At 39.7% G+C, this 18,066-nt stretch overlaps 1 pseudogene; it reads left to right on the top strand.

Moving 5' to 3' along the window:
* Positions 1–5,328: 5,328 nt before the first annotated feature.
* Positions 5,329–17,716, top strand: LOC130835545 (ankyrin repeat domain-containing protein 13D-like; annotated as a pseudogene).
* Positions 17,717–18,066: the final 350 nt, after the last annotated feature.

Genomic DNA, 18,066 nt, shown 5'->3' with positions numbered 1-18,066 from the left:
TCTTTAATGATTTGACAATAATAATTCTTTAAATCTTGTGAGCCCTCATAATGAAATACCACTTTTCTGGGGGAAAGACTCTTCATGGATATTTATGTATGGTATTGGAATATAATGATCACTTTTTGCTATACAATCATATTGAAATTATGAGATTATGATAGATCTTATGGCCATATTTTAAAATAAAATAATATTTCTATAAAGGGATTGAAGCATGCATGTGTGTGTGTGTGCTGGGCCGGTGGTGGATATGAATGAAGATACGTGTAAACAAACAAAATAATTTCTAAAGCTGTTCTTTCCAATTTAGAGAAATGAAAGACCCTCTAGATAAAGATACCAGGGTAAGGTACCATGTAAGTCAGAATTTTTCTTGTAGAAAGTTTTTGTTTTGAATCAATTTATATATAGTCCCTCCCTCTCTCCCCCTCCTTCTTCTTCTTCTGTCCTCTTACCCCCATGCAAAGCCAAATATTAACTCTGCAGAGAGGCTACGTCTCATAATAGGGTCAGGCAGCTATATTAATTATCTCAGTTAATCACCTTAATAAAGACTGGTTGATAATCCTGGTTATATCTCTCTTGGAGGAACAATTCCCAATCAACCAGATTCCCCCAAGCGTAGTCCTATTTAAGAACCTTGTATCTTTGCATGACTTGTCTCCTTGTCTGGGACAGTTTTCTCCCTAGTCTAGCAAATCTTAATCATCTTTTAAATTTGGCTTTGACATCAACTCATCGACATTAGATGGTCTCTCTAAACATTCTCCACTCTGTAGTTTTTCATATTAACTAGCATGTCCCTTGCTCTGTAAAATGCCCACTGCACACCTAGGGCAGCCTCTTTTCAGGATGTTCTTTGGTGCTCCAGCTGGTTTCTCCCATCATCTTAGCATGTGCTCACTAAGAGTCACTTCAAACCACTTGCACCACTGGTGTGTGTTATGGTAATCATGTAATTAAATTAAAGCTTACACAAACCAAGAAAATTTGCATGGAAAAAAAGATACGTTTCTTTGAAAAACACTTCAAATGTCCTGTTGAGAAGATTCCTTGAGGGTAAATCTTCAAAAATGCAAAAACTAATAGACCAAGTCATTTTGGGTTCACCGATCTGTAAATACAGTGAAACTGGAAATCATCAAAGATTCATTAGAAACATGGTTTACACAAGAAGGAGGCCTCAGTTTTCCAAACTGTGGGCTTAGATTTGCAAAAAGTCTTGACCCTTTCTCAGAGGATTGAAACAAACAAACAAACAAAATGATGTTTCATTTCAAATAAAATGCTTATGTTTTGTTAGATGTTCTTTTCTTTAAGCACTCACTTTGTCCAAACTTTTTGATTCGCCAACCGTCCTTGATAACATCTGATTTAAAAAAGGACTTTTATCATAATCACTTTCTTTTCTTTAGTACTTTTGCTCGATGTGAAAAAGGAAAAGGTGGTCCTTATTTATGGGACTTAAAAGTCTTCCCAGTTATCTTCTACCATCTCACTGAAGTATAAATACATGTTTACATACCTGTTTTCCTTACTGTTTGACAACTAGTATAAGGTAGGGAATGTAATTTTCATTTTTGTATTTTCAGTGCCTTACAAAGTATCTGGGACTCAGTAGACACTAAATAAAAGTGGGTTGAACTGAATTAATAAATAAAGCCCAAAGATTTATTTTACCTAAAAGTCCTAAGATTTATGAGCTCATAGAGATCAATACTGTGATTTATAATTTGTAGATTTGTCTGCCTTAAACCAATGGATGGAATTGGAACATAAGTATATCTGATATTTTTCATGGAAAAAAAATTACTTCACAATTGCACAAATACTTATTAATTGGGGCATTATTTACCAAACAAAGTACTTACCAAGGACCTACTTTCAGAAATTTGCACCATGGTCAGTACTCAGCAGGTCTCCAGCTCAAAAGTTCAGCAAGTGGACTTCCCTGGTGGCACAGTGGTTAAGAATTTGCCTGCCAATGCAGGCGACACGGGTTCAAGATCCCACATTCCACCGAGAAACTAAGCCCATGTGCCACAACTACTGAGCCCGTACACCACAACTACTGAAGCTTGTGCACTCTAGGGGCATGTGTGCCACAACTACTGAGCTCTTGTGCTGCAACTACTGAAGCCTGCGTGCCTAGAGCCCGTGCTCCACAACAAGAGAAGCCACTGCAATGAGAAACCCGCGCACCGCAACGAAGACCCAATGCAGCCAAAAGAAATAAATTAATTTTTAAAAAAGAATAAAAAAAAAAAAGTTTAGCAAGGAAATAACCTCCCAGTCATGCAAGTGCCTTTTAATGCATTTGTCTGCACAGAGATGAGTCAGAGAAACAATTCATTTCTAGTGGAGGGGGTGGTGGGCTTAAGCTGCCATTCTTCAAATGGTGCTGGGTTCCTCTCCATACTTAACACTTTAATCCTATAATAACAGACTGGAAGAGACATAAGGATTCCTCGGAACAGCTTGCACTTTTAACAAATTTAATTCCACTAAAAAAAGCTCTTCAGTCCCACCCCCCAGGAAAATTAATGAAAAGTCATAAATGAAACCTTAATCAATATCACTGATAATTTCATCTTGGAGATAAATGCTCCTTTCCGGCTCTGTGATGGAATCTGATTTTTGTTTCCAGGATTCGTTGCCCAAATGGTTACAGTTGTCCAAATGTCCTCAACTATATCTGCTCTGTCATCTGGCTTAAACGTCAGTCTTTGATGTTTGCATGCTTTTCACGGATGTCAAGCTTTCTTTAACAGATGGTGGAGTTTCACACTTCCAGTTTCTCAATATAACTGGAGCAGATATCTGGGTAACATGCAGCCATAATTTACTAAAAGTACAGCCACCTTATTGTGTTGTTTTTCTTGAGAAATTTAAAAATACAGAAAAGTACAAATAACACATATCGAGTATCCATGAACTACCACCCAGTATTGAAAGTTGTTAACATTTTTGACACATTTGATTCAAATCTTTTTTTAAACAAACTAAATGTAATGAAGTATTATGGATAAAATTGAAGTCGCTTTGCTCTCTATTCCCAGCCTGAATTCTCTCCTCTCCAAAGGTAGCCATTGTTAGAATTTAGTATATATCTTCTCATCTATCAAAAAAATGCTTTTAAGCTTCCGGGAGCATAAGAGAGCATTGAATTGTGTGGGATTATTAATCAATGTAAAAATATTTTATATTTTAAAATATTTTTTATATTTTATATTTTTTACATTTTATAAAAAATATAAAACATATTTTAACTTTTATCTTTTTATATTCAAAATTCCACACTTTGAGACCTATTCATATATAAGTATGTATTAAATTCCTTTCAGTGACTGTATGGTATTCAATGGAATCAATATTCCACAATTTCTTCATTCACTATTGATTATTAGACAGTTTCTAGTTTTTCACCATCATAACTGCTGTAATTGTTCATTTCTTTGTGCACACGGGCGAGTTTCTCCAGACTGGTGCTCCTGAAAGTGTGTCCAAAAACTGGCTGTTCATCCACAAATTATTGTAGTCCTTGGCAAGATAGGGAGTCTGTGATGGAAAAGGTCAACTATGCCACAAAGCACACTTTTTAGTTCACTTGGCATTTCACAACAAGACTTTTTAGAGAAAGGAAGTGATGCACTGATGTATATTCTGGTGCAAGTTCTTTGTCTCCTCATGGATTGAGTAGCGCTGCTCCAGATCACACACATAAAAGTGGAATTTCTGGGTCACAGCGTATGTGATTTTTCACTTTACTATGTGCTACTAAACTGCTTTCGCATAGTCATTGCCCCAATGTACTATCCACGGCATCTGAAACTTCTCATTTTTTCCCACAGTCTTACCTCCTCTTCTTTTTGATATTTGTTTAGTACATCCTTACTGAGATATAATTCACATACCATACAATTCACCCCATTTAAACTACACAGGTCAGTGGTTTTCACTATATTCGCAGAGCTACGCAACTATCACCACAATCAATTTTGGAACATTTTCATGGCCGCCCCCTACAAAAACCCATACCCTTTAGCTATCACTCCCCACCCCAACCCTCTCATCCCCCAATCCCTAGGCAACCACTAATCTACTTTCTGTCTCTACAGATTTGCCTGCTCTGGACATCTCATATACATAGACTCACACAGCATGTCGTCTTTTGTGACTGCCTTCTTTCACCTAGCATAATACCTGCAAGAGTCACCCATGTTGTAGTATATGCCATTTCTTCTCTCCTTTTTATGGGTAAATAATATTCCACTGGAAGCCGAGCGTCCCCTGCCCACCCACCCCTGACGTGGGGCTGAGGCCAAGCATCCGGGGCCCACCTTCCCACTGCACCTGCTGGTCTGGGTGAACCAGCACGGCAGACTGGGGGTGGCACGGCAGACTGGGGGTGGCACTGCCCAGCTACCAGTGCCACGTGGAACTGAGGATCCCGGGGGCCTACCTTCCCGGGCTGGCCGTGTCCTGGGGAACCTGCAGTCCCTGAGAGTCCTTCTGTTATGGAACTGGGTCGGTCTGCTCTACCCGCAGCAAGCCCAATACTGAGACTCCTGAAGCAGAGAAAAGGTTTGTCACGAGGCGGCCACTCCAGGAGACGGCATAGCAAAAGGGTATGAGTTTTCCAGGGGCTGGTGATGAAAATGGCCCCAATCGCTGAGGGCGGAGTTTGGGGCCCTCTGACGTCAGAAGGTCACTGGACACTCACGCGTGCGCAGTTGGAGGGTGAGTGGTCCTAACCAGTCTTAAGGGGCTCCAGCTCGAACTAGACACAGAAAACTCCAAGTTCCTGGAAGACGACTCGGGCAAACGTTGTTTAGTCTGCACGAGGCTCGGAGAACTTGCAAGTCTTTTGTAGCCACGATGAAAGGAAGCTTGATCCGTGAAGGCAGGTTAAGGTCTAATTGGTCCCGACCCCCCAGAGTCAGGCCCCAGTGAGGGTCCTTCTGCCCGGGGTCACTTGCGCCAATAGAATGAGACCCAGTTCGGTTCAGAAGCAAAGGAAAGCTTTGTCTTTGATCAAAGAATGGGGGTAGGCGCTCCCAATCTAGAGCGCATGCTTTCTCCCACAGGCCAACGCAGGGCTGAGTTACAGGGTTCTCATCAGCAGGGGAGGAGGCGGAGTTCTTGCAGGTGGGCGGAGCTGTGCTGCTCAGGCTGCAGATCACGGTGTCCTTCTCAGCATCTCTGCACGCGGCCTGGCGCTGCCGCCATCTTGAATTGAGGTGCCCCAGTGCCGCACCTTTGCACACGGCCCCCTGAGCTGAGGGGATGGGTGCAGCAGTGCTGTGCTGGGAACTCGTGTCTGACATGTTAGGTGCAAGGCCTCTGCACACAGCCCCGTATAGGCACGTGGAACTAGACCCAGCGCAGAAGAAGAGGTTGGACTTTATCACCTGGATTCCATCTAATTTATTTACCAACCCCCTTCCCGTCCTCAGAGGGCTTTGCCGGTGGCATCCTGGATTTAACTGAGAACTACCCTCCGTTTCACGTGGACACAGTGGCGGCATGGCTAGGCATTCCTGCAGGAGGTGGTCAGCCCTGGGGACCCGGAGATGCTGCATCTGGTGTTCCAGTAATGGGACTTGGAGGACCACACAGAGGCTGGCTGGAATTCCAGAATTGCTCAACAGACGCCGCCAGGCCCTGGATTCCTCGGAGGAGATGAAGTGCAAGTTCACCAGCTGGGTGTCCCTCATGTCCGAGATGTGTCCAGTGATGTGGACCATGTGCAGAGCTGACCATGTGTGGATGTGGGGTGAGAGCCTGTGGGAGACACCAGTTTCCTGGGCTTTGAGCACCTGACCTGGCAGCTCAGCTCAAGAAGCTCCGTCAAGGGCCAGGAGAAGGGAACCTGGAAAATGGACGTGACCATGGCCCGCAGGCGGTGCCCCCAGAGACGCTGGAGCTGCCCCGGCAGGTGTGGGACGTGGAAGCGCTGCTGGCGGCCCTGTGGCCCGGAGAGGAGCACGTGGCCAGTGGCCTCACCTGTCCCGTCGTCTCCACTCAACCGGACATGTGCAGTGTGGCCTTCCAGAGGCCAGTTGGGGCCCAGTCACACCACGGGAGGTGGCCTTGAGGCTCCTGGTTCCGGCCTCTGGGAGGCTTCCCAGTGGGGCTGGGAGGGGGTGTGCACTGCAGGCCCAGAGTCTCACCCAGACAGCCGCCTTTGAGCCTCCAGGGCCCACCTATACTGGCTGCTGGCATCCCGGAGAGGAGCCCAGGTCAGGGGGTCCCCAGTTTCTTGACGTCTGACCTCACGTTTTCTCACAAAAACAAGGATGTAGGCTGTGTTTCAGGGCCCGATATTGGCTTCTCAGGGGCAGGGCTATTTCTGCACCAGAGTCCTTTGCAGGTGGCCTAGGAACCTGACACTTTCTCTGACAACATATGCCCCAGTTCCAATAACAGACTTCAGAAAACAGACTTTAAAAAAAAAAAAAAACCGCTTTACTGAGATATAATTTCATATTCTATACAATTCACCTCTTTAAAACGTACAATTCCGTGGTTTGTAATATATTCACAGACAGGCAACCGTCACCACAGTCAGTGTTAGAATTTTCATCGCCTCAAAAAGAAACCCCATACTGTTTAGCTATCACCCCGCTAACCCACCATCCCCTCGTCCCCTCCCCCACCCCAGGCAACAGCTAATCTACCTTCTCCAAAGATGTCCTTATTCTGGACTTCCATATGAGCAGAATCATACAATACGTAGTCTTTTGTGACTGGCATCATGTTTTCAGGGTCATCCAAGTGGTAGCATACAACTATTTTCTTCCCTTTTTTGGCCTAATCTGTTGTACGAATATACCACATTTTGTTTATTCATTCATCCACTGATGGATTTTGAATTGTTTACACCGTTTGACTATTAGAAACAACACTGCTATAAACATTAGCGTACCAAAAAAAAATTCAATTGTACAGGTATACCACATTTTGTTTATCTCATTCATTAGCTGATGGACATTTGGGTGTTTCTACCTTCTTGGATATTATGAAGAATGCTGCTCTGAACATTAGTTTATAAGATTTTGTGTGAGCATGGCCTTTCATTTCCCTTGGGTATGTATCTAGGAATGTAATTGCTGGGTCAAATGATGGGCTGATAGTTTAACCTTTAAACTGCCAGACTTTTTCAGAGTGTCTACAGCATTTCATAATACGTTCCCACAAGCAGTATATGAGGTATAAGTGTGTAAGTTTTGTTTTGATTTCGCTACATCCTCACCAACACTTGCTATTATTTAACTTTTTAATTATATCCATCCTAGACCCTGTGAAGTGGTATCTCAATATGGTTTTCATTTGCTTTTTCCTAGTGACTAATAATGCTGAGATTTTTCATGTGCTTATTGGCTATTTGTGTTTTTTCTTTGGAGAAATGGCTCTTCAGATCCTTTGCCCGTGCTTTAATTGGGTTGTCCTTTTACTATTCAGTCATGAGTTATTTATATAATCTAGATACAAATCCTTTAACAGATACAGAATTTGCAATTTTTTTCAATTAATTGGTTCTATTTATATTTTATAATTGTACATGAGGCATTATATACATCAGTATAGCTCAATTAATCTATAAAAATTTAATATATAAAATTGATGTGTAAGTTATATGTAGATATGCATGTACATATACACATACACATGTATATGTGTGTATATATGTATAATATACATGTATATATACCTGCTAATATAATTTATTGCTGCATTTGATTTTCTATTATTTTCTTAAAGCCTTTGTGACTATTTTCATGAGGAATATCAGTCTGCAGTTTTCTTATAAGGTCTTTCGGTTTGTGCCAGTATGCGTCATAAAGTGCATCTTTTTTCTGAAGAGTTTGTGAAGTTTTGGTATTATTTTTTCCTTAAAGGATTGATAGACTTCAACAGTGAAGCCATTTCCTATGGGAAGAATTTAATTACAAAGTACTTCTGTATTGGATGCTGGGCGCAGTGCATTTTCTATTGCGGAGTTCTGGGTTTTGTTACCTGCCTATAAAGAATTTTGAACCTTGCTTAAATTACTTGTGGAGCAACTGATGATTTTGAGGCTTACTTTTGCATTTTGTTAGGGTGTGTTTAAAGCAGTCTTTATTCTCGGTCCAACTAAGCCCACCGCTAAAGCTTGACTCCTCTGGTGTTTTTATCAGATGCCTGGGTATGCAGCTTCTACCCTGGTTGCTTGACATCAGAAGTTCTCTCACTCTGTACGCTCTGAGACTTATTCAGATTAAAGCTCCCTGGTAGTTCTTTCGTCAGTTCATACCATTTCCTACACACCCAAAGCTTCATATTCCTCCTCAAACTCCAGGGGAAATCTATGCATAGGCTTTTATTTTATGTAGCACCTTCCTCTCTGTACTTTCCTCACAAATTCCAGATGCTTCATCTTTCCCAAACTCCCATCTCTGTTGCCTCACCTCAGGGAGACCCCTCTGCTCCTGTTTAGACCCCCCCCCCCAAATCCCTACTCTCTGCGTTATTATCCAGAAAGTCTTTCTAAGAAGAAAGCTGAGGCTGACATCATTTGTTTCCCTAATCACAGGAATCACAGTCCTGCACTGCCTATTGTCCAGTCTCTGAATAGAGTTGCCTTGTTCATTTTGTCTGGTTTTCTGCTTGATTATGGTGGGGAAGCAAGTTCATTTCCAGTTACTATATTATGGCTGAAGCAGGAGTCTTCACAGAAAATCCAGATTAATAAGAACACCAACCTCTTTCCAACTAATCGAGAGAAATCCATTCTCTTTCCCTTGGAATCCCCTTCTTAGAATAGTTTCGGGCTCTTCTTCAGTCCAGAGGGCTCAGTACTGACTTCTGCCACTTGAGATATGAAGACAGGAAAAGTGCTCAATGCCTTGAAGACTTTTCTTCTCCCCCCTGTTTCTCTGCTGTTGCTGTAATTTCTCCCTCGTGTCACCATTGTAACAGGGGTTTCAGTAACAGGCAAGTGTTTCACACTGAGAAAGATTCCTTTTTATCAGCCCCAAATTCTCTTTAGTAATAATCATGAAGAAAAATGCACATATTTCAGGTGCCAATTAAAATGTTCATTTAAGCAAACAAAGATACTATACCTTTTAGTGAGTTCTCTGTTTCACACAGTTTTAAATCCAAAAAAAAAAAAAAAGATCCAAGAGATCCCGTGACTGACAGAATTGAAATAACATTTTATTTCTTTGTCTTCATAATCATTGTACCAGCATCATTTATTTATAATTTACCATTTAAACATATGTAGCACATCTGAGGTTCTTGATACAGATTGTTCCTGAAGCAAGTCCAGAATTTCCGAACCATTCCAAGCCATTTTACTCTTGAAAAAGTCCTAGGGAGCTAATTCTGCCTGTTTATGGCTGACTGTATAGCTTGGAGATCTCTGAGTTAAATTCCATGTAAAATGCCATGTTTATTAAATGAAGGATAATTAAGGTGTACATATGTATAAAATTAGTTTCGAAAGGAACTGATTTTTTCACAAAGGAGCATTTTCTCACTGACATTGTGTAGAACTGAAAACACATGGAGATAATAAAAAGCAGACTAACCTGTAGCTGTAGCTGTTTTTAGTATAGTTTTTAAAACTGTCTGCAGGCAATGCGCTCTCTTATTTGCCTGCTCTCTGGATGGACCGCTCCTACCACCCTCCTTGATTCGCCAGGAACCTGGGTTGGTATCCCCTCTCTGAAGAAACACTGTGATAAGACCCCACAGTTTGAACCCCATCAGTCCAATCTAGGCTCTGCCCATCTCTGAGACTTCTTTGTTGCTCATGTCTCTTCAGGTCCCTCAGTCAAGCAGAGATTCTTCAGGGTGTTGGGATGCAAGCCGAGAACACCTCCATCACATCACTTCACAGGAGGCTCTGGTCTCAACACCCAGCTTCTCAGTGGCATAGCTCGCAGTGACACACACGCTCACACAGATCAGAAGGGGTCCGGCCTGCTGGAAATATTTAATTTAGCGTTGTTATATTCACTTATATTCAAAGCAATTTATATGTATATTCAAAATGATTGGTATATAGTTTTCTTGTAATAAATTGTCTTGTTTTGGTGTCAGTGATGTATGGTAGAATGAGTTGGAAATTTTCTAGCTCTCTGTGCTTTAAAACAACCTAAATAGAGAAACTCTGTTGCTTGAAATTTTAGACCTTACCAATAAACTCCTCGCCTGGAGATTTTTGTTGGGAGAATATTTGATTAAATTTTTAAAATAAAATAAAAATAAATTTAGCTTTTGTTTACACATGCCACTTACAAAGAATTCAATTACTGCAGAAAAGGCAAAGATGAAAGTAAAATACTCAGATCCCATAATCTATGAATAATCATTAACTCTTGGACTTTCATAAAAACGGTCTTGTATTTTTCAATAAACAGTATTAAATATAATTTATCTGAATTTCATAGAAGAAAAATAAACTGAATAAAACCAGTGAGATCCCTTAAGATTTACATGAATGTTTCTTCATTCCATGAGCTATTTCTCAACAAAAGATCCCTCTAAAAGTAAGGAAAGATAATAAATAAAACCTTGAGAGTGTGGAGTCATTATGTCTCATTAAATACATAATACAATTTTAGGCAGTATCAGCTGATTACCTGCAGGGCTGGGTAAGTGCATTAGCAATTTCCTTCTTCCTCTAATTGTCAAATATTTATATTCTGTAACCGTAATTCCCAAAGTTGTTTAGTATTTGTTTTACATAGAGATAAAATTAATGCTCACCACCAGGTCAGTCTCTTCATTTCTAAGTCCTTTGTTTTGCTTCACTCTGGAATTTGCTGAAGAGGGTTCTCACTGTACTTTGCATATATGCCTGGGTGTCTCCTTTACACTGGAAAGTAGGGCCTGTGCTCCCGTAAGGGTCCCACACTGAGAAGGTCCCCGTGCTCGGCTTAACACTGTGCTGTTCTCAATATTCTTTTAAATAAGGAGCCCCATATTTTCATTTTGCTTTGGGACCCCTCAAATTATATAGCTGTTGGCTTGAAAGACAAGGTGCTTGGTGATGCTAGTTCTTTTTTTTTATTAATTTTTATTGGAGTAGAGTTGATGTACAAGGTTGTGTTAATTTCTGCTGTACAGCAAAGTGGATCAGTTATACATATATACATATCCACTCTTTTTTAGATTCTGTTCCCGTATAGGTCATTATAGAGTATTGAGTAGAGTTCCCTGTACTATACAGTAGGTTCTTATTAGTTACCTATTCTATATATAGATAGTTGTGATTATATGTCAATTCCAATCTCCCAATTTATACACCCCCCTTCCCCCATTGGTAACCATAAGTTTGTTTTCTACATCTGTGACTCTATTTCTATTACGTAAATAGGTTCGTTTGTACCATATTTTTTAGATTCCACATATAAGTGATATCATATGGTATTTGTCTTTCTCTGTCTGACTTACTTCACTTAGTATGACAAACTCTAGGTCCATCCATGTGATGATGCTAGTTCTTAGTTACTCTTTCCTTGAAAACACAGCATTGAATTCTTCTGGCATTCAGCATCATCATAGAGATGGAGGCCAGCCTGACAGCTTTCTGTATTTCGGTGATATGATACTGTTGTCTAGATGCCTGAAGAAAGCCTTCATCTTTGAAGTTCAACCACTTCACCATGATGTGCTTCTGTGTTAAGCTTTCTGCATTATAGTTTTCTGGAACACAGTATGCTGCTGCTTCAGTCTGCAGATTTGTTTCAGAGAATGATCCTTATATAATATACTTAGGCATTTTTTTTAAAAAAAGAAAAAAAGTAAAGAAGCAGACCTGGACCACCACATGCTCTTTATTAAGTTGCTCTCCCCTTGGACCTCAACCTTCAGCAGCCATGAAGAGAAGCCTTAAAACCTCTTCCTCCAGGAGCAAGGGGAGAGATCCCTTAAAAAAGCAAAAGCAAACCAAACCCTGACCCCAAATCCCTCTCCAAATAATTATGGTAAAACTGCTTGAGAAAGCTGTCTGTTATTACTGATCCCAGCTTTGGCGTGGTGGTGGCTTCCTGCTGTTGCTAATCTCTTGGCTCAACAACATCCATCTGTCATTGCAACTCTTCCATCACATGTGTTACCAATTTCTTGCACTAAATCCCCTCACCCCTGTTTTAAAGACTTAATGTGGCTTCTCCTTCCTTGATTGGCTCCTGGCTGACAGATACGTGGGTGAGTATTTTAGTAATATCAAAATATCCATGAGATTGTACTTATTAGTTGTGTTGTTTAAATCCTGTGTATCTGTTCTGATTTTTTGTTTTGTTTTGTTTTTTGGTCTGTGGTCTATCAATTGTTCAAGAGTTGAAAAGTTTTCCATTGTTTTGGCAGGTTTGTCAATCTCTCCTTATACTTCTGTTATCTTTATTAGTATTTATTTATTTTATTATTTATTGTTAGCTCCATAAATTTTACTAAGGTATATTATTCAATGCATACAAGATTTAAATTGTTACCTTTTCAGGTTGGAACTCAAAGTCAACTTTTGCTCTATGAATTGTGTGAGCCCTTCCAAGTTTAAGTGGCCTGAGGGCTTCAATGGGGGAAAGTGTGGATTTAGTCTGTATATTTCTTTTCCGTGTGTGATATTTTTCTTTCTCTGGTTTCCATGACCTTCCGATCCAGTCTGCTTTTTCTTCCAAACATTGTTCAATGTTTCTGGTTCTCTAGTTTCATACTTCTTTCCCAGCAAGGTGATAGATGCATTCTTTTTTATTTGTGTGTGTGTGTGTGTGTGTTTGACACACATACGTATGTATTTGTATTTCAATGGAATGAATAAAGTAGTTTTATAGGTTTTACTTCCCTTGACTGTTTTTATGGTATGAAATCATCTGTTTAAAAGCATTGGCTGCTAAAATCATCAGGACTTAGTCTCTTTGGAGAAGTAATTCTTTGATAATTTTTTCATTTTTTAAGTTTTTACTTTTCCAGGTTTTCTATTTTTTTCTCAAGTCATTTTGATCATTTATATTTTCTATAAAACCGAACGTTCACCAAGATTTGCAAATCTATTAGCATTATTTTAGTCTAATTCTAATTTAATTCAAATAATCAAAAACCCCTCATTAGCAGTCGTAGATATGAGGGTGAGTCAAAAATTATCCGCACTCCGGTTATATTAAAACTTCTGTTGGCTACACTGTCTTACCAGCGCTTTCCATTCAAGGCTACTGTCTCCCCAGTCACTGCTGTACAGGTGTGAATGTGTTACATCAGTTCATTTGTAACTGTGGTGCGAGCAAAAATGGGTGCCCCCCTTGTGATTTGCACGAAAGGAGAGCAGCATGCAGTGATTCGTTTTTTGTGGTCTGAGGGTGCACCTGGTGCCGTTATTTATTGAAGACTTTGTGCACAGTATGGAGAAAGTGTTTTGTTGCAAAGAAGTGTGTATGAATGGATAGAGAAGTTCAAGGAAGGTCACACAAGTGTTAGCCATCAAGAAGGAGCCGGACGCCCGTCCACGTGAAGACGTTAAGGCAGCGGTACATTGGTGGCTCGCAGCTCAGCCTAAAACATTTTTTAATGAAGGAGTAGGAAAGCTTGTTGACAGATGGACAATGTGTATTGAAAAGCAAGGATATCATGTTGAAAAATTACGTATTTGACTTTTCTAAAAGTTAATAAAAAGAAATTCCACAGCCAGAGTGCAGGTAATTTTTGACTTCCCTCGTATAATGTCTCCTCAGTTTAATTTATGGTTCCTCCTGCCTAACTAAAGTGAGCCAGTGGTTTATTAATTTTATTGGCACTTTTATTCTTTAAATAAATAAATAAATAAATAAATAAATAAATAAATAGAAATTAAATGTTATAAAACACATTTTAATTTATTTTGAACACGTTTATTTTATGTTTCATGTAAAAACATGCAAGATGCATAAAGAAAAAGTTAATACTCTTCTCCCCTTTCCCCCCTTTATGTGCCCTAAGATAATGCTAACAGCCTGGTGCTATTATATTTCAGCTCTGTTTTGCAGGCTTGTACAAACACAAACACACACATACATACACATTTTTTGTCTGCTTTTTGTTTTTACAGGAAAAGGAGACACTAAACACATTATTCTTTAACTTCCAGTTTTCAGTGTTTAGGTATATAGGACACGCCTTCAAGTTAGTAATCTTTGTTCAGGCGTGAGTGATAGTGCTATTGGCTAAGTTCAATGTCAATGAGTCAGTAATATATATTAAAATAAGATGTCTTTAAACAGAAACACACATAAAACACAGTTATATATTAATCAGTTGACAGAAATGTTACCAGAGGCTCAAGGGAACCTAACCCTGTATCTCTCCTAGGAGCAATGATTTAGCAGTCACTAATTCGGTATCCATAGCGACTTTGTAAATCATAACTGCCACGAAATAATTGATTGTATTTCAGACAGGTGCAGATTTTGAGAACAAATATAGTGGGTAACGGTCAAACCATTTTAGCTATATTCATACAAAACAGATAAAATAAGGTCTTGGTAGTTACTTTCTTCAAAATCACATACACACACACACACACACACACACTCCCCAACTGGTAACCAAAGTGGTGCTTTAATATTAAGGAAGAACCCTCTTTGCTTGTTTTCTACTGGACCAATTGTGGAAGGAGAGTACTGGGCTATTGGAAGCATATTTCTAATTGAAACTGAGGATGTTGTCTTAGAATTTGGAAGTTGTTAAAGATATCTTTTTAAATTTCTTTGTTTTCTCCAAATAGCCAGCCAAAGTGGAATCTATTTTATGAATTATTCTCTCTATGATACTGATATTGAAGGTAAAGCAGAAATAAAAAGGATATTTTTAGATCTATTTTCTATTGAGCAGGCAATATATTCTTAAAAAGGCAAATAATCCAGCACATTAACACAGATTAAAATGCTTACTTTGGGAGTAGAAAGAGGATTGTTGTCTGTGGTACCATGAAAATTGCAGTAATAGCCATAGTTAAGAACCCAAAGCCAGCTATCCAAAGTCGTGTGCTTTCTTTTGAAGGTATATGCCTTCCATTACTTTAGAAGGCATTTAGTGAAATAGCAGGAGAAAAAATGTTTCATTATTTCTTCAGATTGTAAATACAACAGTCACTGTCACTGTATATTAACTCTGAAGTGTCCCCAGATCAGTTCAATATGTGAGTGCTTTCATCTAAATAATACTGACAATAACTTAAAAGATGCAATAGATAATTTTTCAAACCGTAAACACAACCTAGGTTTTGGCTTTGTTTTTATCCTTAGACATTTTCTCTCTGCAATTATAAGAATGAAAATCTCAGTTTAGGTATATCAGATGTATAGTGTACACTTACTATTAGTTATAGAAGGTGATCATTTACTGAAGACTACGTTGCTGGTCCTCAGCAGACAGGGCCCAGCCTTGACGCTCTTCACCACCCTTCTAATCTCTTACAGTTCCCTCCACTCTCATCCCCTTTCTCGCTCTGCCTCCCACCACCACCCATGACCCAAGTGTTCTCTGGGCTGCACCATGTCATCACCTTACCTGGAATGCCTTGCTCCTATTTTTCCCTTCTAAATCCCACCTACTTCCTAAAGCATTTCAGGAGCCAACGTAAAATGTTTTCTCCTTTTCTTGACTACCAGATTGTACCTATAATTTGTCCTATACATTTTATTTTTAAAAATAACATTTCACTTTACGTGTATGTGTGTGTTTAGTAGATCTATAGTTATTTCACATCTGTAAGTTCTATCTGCCCAGTAAGATTTTTTGAGAACAGGCTTCTTGTTATATTTTTTCTTCTGTTCTCCTGAGCATTAAAGCACATAAGTTTTCGACTATCTCCTATGAGTCATATTGTATTTCTTAACAGATGTGACTGCAAATCAAGTATGGGAGAATTAGACTAAAGGTGCAGGGAGATTTTCCAGGAGGATTTTGAGAATGAGACAAGGAATTAAAGACAAAGAAGAATTTTACTTAAGTTATTTTTTCAAAATAATATTCTGACTCCTTTTTTAATCATATCTCCCAACTTTCCTATGTATCCTCTATGCTACAGCCAAACTGCACATTGCCCCAAGCACTGTTTCCTCCCTCTGTACCTTTTCATGATCTTTGGCTTTTACACAGTCACACTTAACTGGGTTCAGTTCCTATTTCACTACCAAAGAGCCACATAATCGCCAACATGTGACTTAATCTCTGCAAGTCCCAGTTTCCTCATCAGGAATAATAATGGTACCCAGCATAGGATTTCTGAAAATGTCAATTGACCTTAATCATGCAAAGTACTTCCACCTCTGCTATCCATTAAGGCAGTGTTTATCAAATTATTGACAACATTTGGGTTGTGAGATAAACGTTATGGATTCCAAGCATGATTTTTGGCTACACAAAAATAAGCGGAAAACAGTAGAATAGGGGAGAATAGGACATAACAGAGTATATTGGCCCACAATAAGGGAAAATATTTCTTTGTGAAATGTTTATTTCAGGTAGATATATGAATATGTGTGCTACACTGTGACATGAAATATATTCCTCACTGAAGGTTCAGGATGAAATAGTTTAAAACCACTTTTAACATCAGTTTAGATTGCATGTCACTTATGAAGCCTTGCCAGCTTATATCATCCGGAAATGAACTTTCCCTCTTTGATCTTCTTGGATTCCTGTCTTGTAGCCATATCTGATGTAGTATCAGAGTTGCTTTTGTAAGTATCTCATTTCTACAGCATTTTCAGAGTCTCTTTGAGCATCTAAAACATGCCTTGTTCATCTCTGCATACTTGGCAGAGCTCTTAGCATATTTGTTTGCACATTATAAATGCTAAATACATATTTTGTTAATAGATGTCTAAGTTTTACCCATATTTAATTATGGAAGTGACAAATTGACAATGGAAGCTGGGAAGAGAAACTAAAAACAAATATTCAGGAATTTAACTTCAATCGGAAATTTAAAAACTCATATTTACCTATTAGTTTTAATGAGGAGTATCCACCCCACCCCCCTTAATTAAATATTTTCAAACGTTCTGAAAGGGGGAATTTTGTTCTTAGATAGAGCACTTGCCTCATACTCTATATAGGGCAGAATTTCCTAAACTGGGAATAATGGGTAAGTTTTGGAGCAGAAAAATTCTCTGAAACTGCATGTAAAATCTGATATGTGTATATGTACACACATGCACACACCCTGCAGTATGAGAGAGTCCAAAACCTTATGTTTTACAAGGAAGTGTTCCATGATTCAAGAAATCACAAATATAAATCAATGATGCATCCGCATCAGTGAAGAAGAATTTCCCGACTACCTACAGTTCCCCACAGCTTCCATCCTCTTTCCCCTTAAAAACCATCCAACTAGGGGAAAAAAATCATCCAGCTAGGGTTAATGATCCAGATTCCCTCCCCAGTCCAAAGGGCATCCCTGCTATTGTGTTAGGTACGGAGGGAGGCACTGGGGCTCTTTCAGGCCATTAGGAAATCATTCGTCACTGATCTCCTGGGGCCTGCTCCCTTTAGTCATCTCTTCTTGGCTTTCCGCAGCAGTGAATCACCTGCTCACCCAGCATCTGGACAGTTCTCGGAGCACGTGATCATCATGGCCACACGCCCTCCTCCGGCGCTATGGAAATCTGATGAGCGGCACATAGCTCCACTGCGCTCACTAACGTTCAGTTTGCTTTGGGCCTTCCAGCTTGACAAGGAATGAGCACAAGGAAAGCCAGTACAATCAACGGTTCTTTGGGACCTTCCACATAGTGAGCTCCCCAGGCAGGGGAGAGGGGTAGCTGTGCCCAGAACCATTTAGAGACTAACGCATCCAGTGTTTAAGTGGAATTTAATGTCTGCACTCTCCTGTACAGTGGAGTCTTCCAACTCCCCCCACCAATGGGACTTCTTCCAGTCCACTCCCCAGAATAAACAGGAATGCCTGAGTAAGCATCAGGGGAAAGTAAACGTTGTAGGTATTTAAACAGCTACCTCCTGTCACCTTGAAGCTCACCCCTTCTCCTTCATTCTAATTTCCACCATTAAAACTGATCTTGCTTCCTAGAGATG

Source organism: Hippopotamus amphibius, chromosome 14 (assembly GCF_030028045.1).
Source record: "Hippopotamus amphibius kiboko isolate mHipAmp2 chromosome 14, mHipAmp2.hap2, whole genome shotgun sequence".
NCBI lineage: Eukaryota > Metazoa > Chordata > Mammalia > Artiodactyla > Hippopotamidae > Hippopotamus > Hippopotamus amphibius.
This window is presented reverse-complemented; position numbering and strand designations above follow the sequence as displayed.